At 37.4% G+C, this 12067-nt stretch overlaps 1 long non-coding RNA gene across 1 annotated transcript; it reads left to right on the plus strand.

The window, feature by feature from the left end:
* The first annotated feature begins 8280 nt into the window (after nucleotides 1-8280).
* On the plus strand, nucleotides 8281-8974 carry LOC127097910 (uncharacterized). Its single transcript, XR_007793238.1, has 3 exons — nucleotides 8281-8470; nucleotides 8569-8643; nucleotides 8731-8974. It is a non-coding gene; the product is annotated as an uncharacterized LOC127097910 (long non-coding RNA).
* Nucleotides 8975-12067: the final 3093 nt, after the last annotated feature.

Consider the following 12067-nt stretch of genomic DNA (forward strand, 5'->3'; position numbering starts at 1 on the left):
AACCATCATGAATCCAAAAAGATTGAGTTTCAACTTCATCCCTCTTACTGATGATTTCACCACTATACAACAAGAATCAAGGTTCATTCAACACTTTTTCAATCGAACCCTTTTAAGAATTCATACCCTAGCTCCAGAAGATTTCAAAGAATGCATCTCTTCAAAATCTTTGAAGAAATCAATCTTTCCACATTTTTATGCATGCCTTCAAAAAGAATCTATAAATCCCCTGTGAAAATGTTATTATTAAATATTCATCTCACTGATGGAATGCTTCAAACAAAAGAAAGAAAATATAGGATAATCCGCTTAGTAGAAGAATTTAGAGAGATTTTAAATCTCCCTCGTGAAGATATAATCGTTGAGCTTGAAGATGAAGCCAATTGGTACAACTACATCATCACCACATATTCTCTTATGAAAGAACCAACATCATACATACCCTACCCATTTATTATTGGATATATACACCATAAAAGTTGAATGATTTCTTATGTTACCAATCACTTCCTTTTTCCCATAAGAGGGAATTTCAGTCTCCTAACCCAAGTTGACGTAGAAACAATATGGTTGATAGAAAACAAAGTCAAGGTAAAATGGACACAACAAGTGATTGACTTCATGATAGAATGTAATGAAGAAGATACACACCTCTCATATAGAAAACCAGTCACAATTTTTTTGGAAGAAACACGGTACAACTTTGGAGATGAAGAGTTCAAGGAAGAAACAACCATAATATGAGCCTATGTCCTACCACCAATGAAGTACAAGCTGATAAATGGAAGTATCACTGAAAATTCACCATCCAATGAGAAGAAAAGGAAAGCAAAAGTCAGGAAATACCCATAGAAATAGAAATCTCAGACAATTCCCCCCAAATGCTCACAACCAAGGACCTTATGAAAATCTTAAGTGAAAAAATAGATGTAATTAATGAATATATATATATATATATATATATATATATATATATATATATATATATATATATATATATATATATATATATATATATATATATATATATATATATATATATATATATATATATATATATATATATATATATATATATATATATATATATATATTGTCGTTGATGCCAGAATGCCCGCCAGTCAAGCAGAAATTGAGAAGAACGCATCCTGATATGACTGTGAAGATCAAAGAGGAAGTGCAGAAGCAGATTGATGTCGGTTTCCTTGTGACTGCTGAGTATCCGCAATGGATGGCCAATATTGTGCGAGTGCCGAAGAAAGATGGAAAAGTCCGCATGTGCGTTGACTATAGAGATTTGAATAAAGTCAGTCCGAAAGATGATTTCCCTCTGCCACACATTGATATGTTGGTAGATAATACTGCTAAATTCAAAGTCTTTTCGTTTATGGATGAATTTTCCGGATATAATCAGATCAAGATGGCACCCGAAGATATGGAGAAGACCATATTCATTACACCTTGGGGAACATTCTGTTATAGAGTGATGACTTTCGGTCTAAAGAACGCTGGTGCAACTTACCAAAGAGCAATGACTACTCTTTTTCATGATATGATGCATAAATAGATTGAAGTATATGTCGATGACATGATTGCTAAATCAATTGATGAAGAGGAACATCTTGAGCATTTGTTGAAGTTATTCCAGCGTTTGAGGAAATATAAACTCCGCTTGAATCCCAATAAGTGTACTTTTGGTGTTCGTTCTGGTAAGTTGTTGGGCTTTATTGTCAGCAAGATAGGTATTGAAGTTGATCCTGCCAAGGTCAAAGTAATATAAGAGATGCTTGCGCCCAAAACAGAGAAGCAAGTCAGAGGTTTTCTTGGCCGCTTGAATTATATTTCCAGATTCATTTCCCACATGACTGCCAGAAAGCTTTTAACAGTATCAAGGAATATCTGCTTGAGCCTCCGATTTTGTCTCTGCCTGTTGAAGGAAGACCGTTGATCATGTATTTGGCTGTGCTCGAAGATAGTATGGGTTGTGTCCTTGGGCAGCAAGATGAGACTGGAAAGAAAGAATTTGCAATTTATCACCTCAATAAGAAGTTCACCGACTGCGAGACTCGGTATTCTATGCTTGAGAAGACTTGTTGTGCATTGGCTTGGGCTGCTAAGCGTCTGCGCCTGTATATGTTGAATCACACCACTTGGTTGATATCCAAAATGGATCCAATCAAGTATATATTTGAAAATCCTGCCTTAACTGGGAGAGTTTCCCGTTGGCAGATGTTGTTATCAGAGTATGATATCGAATACCGATCTCAGAAAGCGATCAAAGGTAGTATCTTGGATGACCATTTGGCTCACCAACCAATTGAAGATTACTAGTCAGTGCAGTATGATTTTCCTGATGAAGAGATTTTTGTACTTGAAAATGAAAGATTGTGATGAGTCATTGCTTGCAGAAGGGCCAAAACCTAGTTCCCGTTGGGGCATGGTATTTGATGGAGCTGTTAATCAATATGGAAATGGCATTGGGGCAGTGATTATTACTCCTCAAGGCACGCATCTACCATTTACAGCTAGATTGACTTTCAAGTGTACAAACAATATGACAGAATATGAAGCTTGCATTATGGCGCTTGAAGAGGCCATGAATCTCAGAATCAAGTATTTAGATATCTTCGGCGATTCAGCTTTGGTTGTGAATTAAATCAAAGGTGATTGGGAGACGAATCAACCCGGTTTAATATCGTATAGAGATTATGCGAGGAGGATTTCAACTTTCTTTACAAAGGTTGAGTGTCATCATATCCCTCGAGATGAAAATCGGATGGCAGATGCTCTTGCAACATTGGCATCAATGATTGTGATGAAATATTGGAATGAAGTTCCCAATTTGTATGTGATGCGTCTTGATAGGTCAACTCATGTGTTTGTTGTTGAAGAGGTCAAAGACGAGAAGTCGTGGTATTATGACATCAAATGTTTCCTCCAAAGTTAGATTTACCCTCCTGGGGTATCTTTGAAAGATAAGAAGACTTTGATAAGATTAGCCGGAAATTTCTACTTGGATGGTGATATACTATACAAGAGAAACTTCGATATGGTTTTGCTCAGATGCGTGGATAGACACGAAGCAGACTTGTTGATGACTGAGGTGCATGAAGGTTCCTTTGGTACTCATTCAAATGGACATGCAATTGCGAAGAAGATGTTGCGAGCAGGTTACTATTGAATGACAATGGAATTTGACTGTTGCAAGTTTGTGAAGAAATGCCACAAGTGTCAAATTTATGCTGATAAGATTCATGTTCCTCCGACACTATTGAATGTTATCTCTTCCCCATGGCCTTTCTCCATGTGGGGAATTGATATGATTGGGATGATTGAACCCAAAGATTCGAATGGACATCGTTTCATTTTAGTGGCAATTGACTACTTCACAAAATGGGTTGAAGCGGCATCGTATGTGAATGTAATCAAGCAAGTTGTTGTAAGGTTTATCAAGAATCAGATTATATGTCGTTATGGTGTGCCAAGCAAGATCATTACTGATAATGGATCAAACTTGAATAATAATATGGTGGAAGCTCTTTGTAAAGACTTCAAGATTGCACATCATAATTCTTCTCCCTACAGACCTAAGATGAATGGGGTTGTTGAAGCTGCGAATAAGAACATCAAGAAGATCATTCAGAAGATGGTTGTCACATACAAGGATTGGCATGAGATGCTCCCATTTGCTTTGCATGAGTATCGTACGTCCATCCTCACTTCAACAGGGGTGACCCCTTTCTCTCTTGTGTTTGGTATGGAGGTAGTGCTCCCCGTAGAGGTTGAGATTCCTTCATTGCGTGTGCTTATGGAAGCCAAGTTGACTGAGGCTGAATGGTGTCAGACCAGGTTCGACCAGTTGAATTTGATTGAAGAAAAGAGATTAACTGCCATGTGTCATGGTCAGTTGTATCAGCAAGGATGAAGAAAGCTTTTGATAAGAAGGTCAGACCTCGTGTGTTCAGAGAAGGTGACCTTGTGCTCAAGAAGATTTTATCGTTCAAACCAGATTCTAGAGGGAAATGAACTCCTAATTATGAAGGCACATATGTTATTAAAAGAGCCTTTTCAGGCGCCGCATTGATTCTTACAACTATGGATGGTGAAGAGTTCACTCGTCCTGTGAACGCAGATGCAGTCAAGAAATACTTCGCCTAAAAAGAAAAGAACAACTCGTTAAGTTGAAAACCCGAAAGGACAGCTTAGGAAAAAAAGAGCGTCTCGGTGGATTGAAAACTCGAAAGGGCGATCCAGGCAAAAATTAGAGACATAAAAACAGAAAGAATTTCCCGATAATTTGAATACCCCACATTGGGGCAACTTATGCAAAAATTAGGGATTATGGCAAGTAATTGCATTCTGCTGATCTTCAGTGTTTTGAAAATTTGATTGAGCACAAAGGTTGACGTTGATTCATCATCCCAGCAGCGATCAAGAGCACAGTGAATATCAAGAGTTGGTAAAAGGATTAAGGATCATTTGTATTCAATGTAACCCTTTTTCATGTAAATTACCATTTTCAGCTTTGTAAAAAATCTATGGAGTCTTGTCATTTACAGACTACCATTCTATCAAATAAAATTTAGCTTTTATCCAATTATTTCTACTCTTATTTACTTCAGCCAATAGTTTTAAAATTTATTATGATCATTTTTGAAAATTTAAATTTTTTAATCAAAAACTCTTTTTATTAAAACATATAAAAGCAAGAATTTTCCAAAGCAACTGAAAAAGAATATCAACAACATTTCGATGGATAACAAGTCCTTGAGTGTGAAACATCAGAGGTTCCCCAAGTAGTTGACTCTTCGGGTATCCTTAGACGATTGTGTTGATTCAGTTCCTCGGCAGAGTTTTTGATTCCCCTGTGGAGTTTCGTTCCTTTTCCCTAGCTGAGTTGGTTGATTCAGGTACCCTGTGGCTTGTCTCCCCCGACATAGTTTCTACCTTCCCTAGTGGAGTTTGCGTTCCTTCAGCATAAGTGGTTGATCTCCCCAGTAGATCGCATTGGTTTCCCCACCAATCGCCATTCGACTTGCTCCCCAGTCAGAGTTTCCTCCTGGTTTCTGAGCAGTTTATTTCCCTGTAGGGTTGTCTCCCATTTTTATGGTGTTGACCTAAAATTTCGCACAGGTTCGATGATATTTATCTTTTCTCAGCAGATCTCCTTCTTCCCCAGTTAGGGTTGAGCCTTTTGGATTGTTGATCTCTCTGTTCTCTAGCAGTTGTCTCCATATTTTGTGGATTGACCGAGGATTGTACCGATGATTCAATTTCTTTGCGACACCTTTGTATCCTTTGTGATCATTCTTGTCAGCATAATCATCATATATATACATTCATATAATTTCATAATTACATATTTGCATATCTTATTAACTTGTTGGTTTGAGATACTCATTCCCTTTATGGCGGTACTTCATCCCCATACAAATTCCGGTGTCTGTCCTCCCTCAGTTGTAGAGCGTCAGTTCCTTAGGAAGAAAGACTTTAACCTTTCTCCTCTTCCCCACTGAGTTGTTTCCTCGTGGATGATTATTATTTTAGTTTCCTCCCCAACTGTTCATCTGGATAGAACCACTCCCCTTGAGTTATGTCCTCATTGGTTTGAGTCTTGTTTGACGGTTTCTTTCTAGCTCTTACCTAGATATATGCTTTGAGTCTCCTAAGAGTTTATTGCCTAGTAACTGGTAATATTCTTCTTAGTTTGCAGTTTCACTACGCCAAAAACCGGAATAGACAGCGCACCTTAGAGGGCGCTTTCTTAAAGAAGCGCACTCTAAAGTGAAGAGAAAAAATAAGGAGGAATAGACAGCGCACTTTAGAGGGCGCTTTTGTAACAAAGCGCCCTCTAAAGTGAAGCGAAAAAATAATGAGGAAATGGAGGGACACCAATAGAGGGTGCTTTTAAAAAAGCGCTCTCTAAGTCCATGTACATTTCCAGTTTATAAAGCGCTTTTGGAAAGCCTTAGAGAGCGCTTTTAGAAGCGCCCTCTTAGGCCCCCTTTAGAGGGCGCTTTTTTTACACAAGCGCCCTCTAAGGTCCCCTTTATTAAACATTAAAATTATAACATATATACTGCATGTCTCTTTATTTTCCCTCTCTATATACTATTTCGTTTACGTAACTGGGTTTTCTCTCTACTGCGATTACTCTCTACTGCGATTACTCTCGTCCTCCGTTCGTTCTCCCTCCCTCACCGTCGTCTTTTTCTGCTGCTGCGTTCACGTTCACTGAGTTATCTGCGTCCACCGTCGCTGTTCACTTTCTTCTCCATCGTTACCGTCACCTTGAAGGTATTTCTCTTCTCCATCGTTACCGTTCACTTTCTTCAGGTGTTTGATTAGGGCATTTTCTAAACTGAGTTTTACATTTTGTGCATTATGTTGATTAATGTTATTTAGGGCAAACGAGCACTATATGGTGTTCATGAGCACCTTGTTGTAAGGTTTTTTATTTCTGATTGAAAACTGATGTCATTTGGAGTGTGTTTGAGCTTGTGCTTGGAAGTTTGATGATTATGGATGCAAGTTTGTTCATGTTCCAAACACCATAAGTTTGCATTGGTCTTTTGTATGCAGTAGGTGTGTGTGAGTTTGTATTCAATAATGATGAAAAAAAGAGAGAGTTTAGATTGTTGTAATATGAGAGAAATGGAAGGTATATGAATGTGTTTTTTGTGTAGCTTCACGAATATGGTCATTGTCTTACTTGGGTCTTATTGAATCATTTCTATATTACAGATAAAATGGCTAACCAAGACGATACCCATGACGCGAGTGGATCACGTAACAATGTTGAAAAAGAAATCAAACGAGGATTGACTGTTATGAAGTCAATCATTCGTGCAAGAGACAAGGGTGAAAAATTCGAAGTACATTGGAGTGCTGAAGACCAACTAATTGAGCCTAACGGTTCAATGTTGGCAAGTTACATTGGTTCCCTTGTTCGACAACATATTCCGATTACATGTGATAATTGGAGAAGTCCGGAATTGAAGGTTGGCAAAGAAAAAATATGGTCCGAGATACAGGTACTTACCATATATTATTATATGTTTTTTTTGTTGACTATTTGTTGACCATATATTGTTATAATATTACTTATAATAACACACTCCATTTGTATGTTTTTTAGAGATCCTTTCACATCGATGAAAGCCGGCAAAAATATTGTATTCAATTGGCCGGAAAAAGACTCTGAGGATTTCGATCCTTTTTGTCCAACAAATTTCTCAAGGATGAGGAAGGAAACTTTGTTGAAGCAGAACGGCCAATGAAGTATGCGGAGATTATTTCAGCCGAAGAATGGGATAACTTTGTCGCCAAACGAAGAAACGAAAAATTCCATGTAATATCTATTAATTATGGTATTATACAATTGTTAAGTTACTTGGTTCTAATATGCCTTAAACTTTTTTATCCAGGAAGTAAGCGACAAAAATTGGAAAAGGGCATCAAAACCCGCGTATCCGTACAAAAAAGGGCGTACGGGATATGCACGGTTACAACAAAGAATTGTGAGTATATTCAAATACTATGAGCTTATACATTGTCACAATATGTTATAATTGATGATCTTATAATCTGATTCAATTTGTAGCTGGCCGAGGAGAAAAGTGACGCAACATCTCTTCCGGAGCACGTATTGTGGAAGGCTGCTCGGGTTGGGAAGGATGGGGCTGTCGTTGAAGCGGTTCAAAATGTTTATGACGAATGTGTAAGTATATGTAACATTATTTCTTTAATTATATCGAAAATTTTGTTAGACATATAATTCATTTTTAATCTCCTCTAATAATATTTCAGGAGACTTTATCCCAAACCTTACCTTCAACCGAGGTCCAGGATTGCAGGAGCGTACTTAGTCGAGTACTAAATGTTCCTGAGTATTCCGGTCGTGTGAGGGGTAAGGGTTTTGGTGTGACTCCGTCGTCATTTTATAAAAAACCAAAAACAAAAAATCCTACCAACAAAGAGGTGATGGAGACCTTGGCGGAGTTAAGGGCACAAGTACTCGAACTGCAAAAGGAGAATGCAAGGTATAGAGAGGAAAGGTGCGGTTCCGAGGCAAAAGATACTAGTGACCGAGCTAGTATCAATTGTCAACCGAAATTTCCCGAGGTAATTATATATGTTATTATGAAATTAAAATAGCACTTTTTTACTTGACACATATACACGTTAACAATAACATTTATTATTGGTTTAGGGCATTACACCTTGTCAGCTGTATCTATCGTCACCAACTTATCGCATAGTTGGCAAGGGAAAAGTGCACAACACTTCGGGTGAATTACTTCACCATAATCCCCTCCCGGTGGGATATATGAAAGTTTCAGTTGACCTTGTATTAGATACCGACGCGCTTCTACCATTACCTGACGTTGTTTCAGAGACAACGTTGATGCGAGATGCAGTCGGATCCTTTGTTGGATGACCGTCAGATCTAATTTTCCCAGATGCCGAGGTATATATGTTCTAAATGATTATGAATATTTAGTATTCACATTTCAATTCAGCTACAATTATGATATTTAATCAATCCTTATTACATGGCAATGTTAGACTCCTACAAGACCCACACATAAAGCTGGTAAAGGGATTTCAAGACGCATCGAGTCGGTTGCATCTCAAAAAGAGGTACAAATATATATACCCATTGAATTATATACGCAACGATTCTGTTGCATCACAAAAAGTCATGATTTAATTTATATGAATTTTTAGGTTCCCGGTCGAAAGTTGAAAAAAGCTGGTAAGGATATTCCAACGACGTCCGGGACAAAATCTCAAATTATGATGCGTCTTGAGAAAATGGTGGAAGAGTCCGATATTATGCACGGCGCCATCCGTAGTGTAGATTTTGATGAAGGTGTTTTCGGAATTGCTCATTCTGAAATAATTGCAAAGGAGGACATGCAACAACTTTTTGAACACGAAGAATTGGGCATCGCTGTCATTCATACATACATATGGTACTCCGATCAATCTATTATTTACTTAGTTGAACAATTTATTTACACATTTCAATGAGTAGTCTAATGTTTATTATGTTTCTATTTAAGGTATATGTATGTAACATTGATGCGGGGAACTGAATTGTGTAACCGATTCAATTTTATTGCTGCTTCCCATATCAACACAACATTTATAACGAAAAATCCAACATCCGTAAAGAATGAACTAGTCGATAGATTCATGGCGGCCGGCGATAATACTACACCCAGTTTGTATTTTTTACCGTTTAATTCTGGCAACGGGTTAGATTTTCTTTCTAATAATTTCATTCTAATCTATGTATATCTTTTACGTAGAAAATTTTCATGCATCTAAATTTTTGTTTTATTTTACAGTGGTCACTGGGTGTTGGTTGCTATGGATCTTTCGAGACTAATGGTGTATTATCTCGATTCGTTATCGGGTGATTGGAGTAAATATCCGAGTATGAAGAAGACGGTTGACGCGTAAGTGAAATTCCCCTAAATATTCGTGTGTATTTGTATATTTAATTATGTCTGTCAGATTGATCTCAATATACATTTTTATTTTGTTAGGGCAATACTAAAATTTAGATCGAAAAAGAATTATCGTAATAGGAAGGACATTACCTGGGTCAGAGTTCAGGTATATATTAAGTATCTTATTTTTGCTTATAATAGTGTTTGTTTTTTTGCTTATAATAGTGTTTGTAAGAAATTAACTATATATATATTGTTTGTTTTTCTGTGTAGTGTCCTCAGCAAAACAATTCGGTCGATTGCGGATTTTTTGTATTGAGATTTATGAGAGATATCATTGCGTTGAATCTTATAGACATCCCAAAAATGGTATGGAATAATAACTTAGGGTTTATTTTAATATTATCGGATATTTCATCTAATTTGTTACTAAATCATGAATATGTTTTATTCTCTTAATTTTAGTACTTTGAGGAATACAAATCTTACTCAAGAGCTCATTTGGATGAAATGAAGGATGAATTGTGTCAATTCATTATTGATCAAAGAATCATATAGCTAGGTTGTATATTGTTGTACATATATGTATGGAATGTTGTTGTTGTATGCTGTTGTTGTATATATGTTGTATATTGTTGTTGTACTTTTACTAAATCATGAATATGTTGTTGTATATTGTTGATCAAAGAATCATATATTAATGTTGTATATATGGAGGATTAATGTTGTATATAAATGGATTCATGTTGTATATATCAATGGATTAATGGTGTATAACATTGGATTAAAGGATGAAATCAATATGAATTTTACACTTTTGCAGTATGCGAACAGGTTCCCAATTAAATATCCACTGTTTTTCAAACAAATTTTTTTTAAAATAACTAACACTTTAGAGGGCGCTTTCTGTAGGAAGCGCCCTCTAAACACTTTACATTGACAACTTTAGAGGGCGCTTTGTCCAGAAAGCACCCTCTAAGGTGGCCCTTTATGGACCACTCCAGAGGGCGCTTTTTTCTGAAAGCGCACTATAATGTGGCCCTTAAAGGGCCACTTTAGACAGCGCTTTCTCCAGGAAAACAAAGCGCTGTCTTTACCTATGCCAGCGCCACTTTAGAGGGCGCTTAAAAGCGCTGTTATAGGCCAAAATAAGCGCCCTCTTTTCCCTTATTTGGCGTAGTGTTTGTTACTTCTTTCCCAATACCCGACAAAAGTATCCCAGTTTTCCCAGCAGTAGAGTCTCCAGTGGATCTGATTCCCCAGAAAGTGTATCCTTGATATGTTCATCCTAACCGGTGACAGATATCTTTCTTTCCCCTGCATGAGTCTATCCTTGATATGTTCATCCTAACCGATGACGAATATTCTCACTTTTGGTATTCTACCTAGTAAAAATGTAGTTGTAATCCCTATTCTTGTTTCCGAGAGAGTTAATCCTTGATATGTTCATCCTAACCGATGAAGGGTTTCCTTCTCTTTGCGGTCGTCTACCCAGTAACTGGTAGTTGTAAATCTTGCTTTTGTCCCCTCCGCAAAGTTGATCCTTGATATGTTCACTTTAACCAGTGATGGATTCTCTCTCTTGGTATTCTATCCAGTAACTGATAGATGTAATCCCTATTTTCTCCCCTCTCAGAGTCTATCCTTGATATGTTCATCCTAACCGATGACAGATTTTCTCTTTGACTGGTCTTCTATCCAGCATTCGATAGATGTAATTCCTACTTTTTGTTCAGTTGGTTTATCTTTGATATGTTCATCTTAACTGATGACAAATATCCTCCTTGACATTTCCCAGGCAAGTTAATTCTTGATATGTTCATCCTAACTAATGCCGAATTTTCTTCCCTGTTGAGTTTATCCTTGATATGTTCATCCTAGTCGATGACGGATACTCTCACCCTTGGTCTTTTGCCCAATAACTGGTAGTTGTAAATCCTATTTTCTGCAGTTCTCCCCAGCAAGGCTATTCTTACCCAGTAACCGGTAATGAATACTCCCTTCTGTTGGTTCTCAGTGAGTCATCCTTGATATGTTCATCCTAATCGATGACAGATGTCCTCTCTGTCAGATCTTTATTATCTCCTCACCCAGTAACAGGTAATGGATAATAGATTTCTACTCCTCCTACGTTGAAGTTTATTTCTTCCCTAGTTGAGTTGAGTGTGCATTTCCTTAGTGAAATCGCTTTTCCCTGCATGATTCAAGTATTTCAGTTTTATCCTGACTTACTTGTATCCCCTGCAGATGTTGTTGTTCCCCCGGCTGAGTCTTTTCCATGTTTGTATGGAATTCCTCGAGTCCCCCAGTAGTTTCAAGGCGTAGCCTGGCCTACGCATAACTCCTTTATCCCCAAAGTCTTTGTCTCCCTAGTGAGTTTTCCTTATGGAATGCATTATACTCCCGCGGACTTTCGGTCTCTCTGATTTCTTTTCCTTTGTGGCCATATTTCCCCACAAAGCATTAACTTATACATTCATGTCATATGCATCATGAGGTCTCTTAGGGACCAAAATTTGTTTCTATATGTTGTTATTTAAGTCCATTCTACTGAGTCGACATGAAGATTTTAACCTTCGCGTCCTCAGTTAGAATGTCCTTAAATA

The sequence above is a fragment of the Lathyrus oleraceus genome, chromosome 6 (assembly GCF_024323335.1).
Source record: "Lathyrus oleraceus cultivar Zhongwan6 chromosome 6, CAAS_Psat_ZW6_1.0, whole genome shotgun sequence".
Taxonomy (NCBI): Eukaryota; Viridiplantae; Streptophyta; class Magnoliopsida; order Fabales; family Fabaceae; genus Lathyrus; species Lathyrus oleraceus.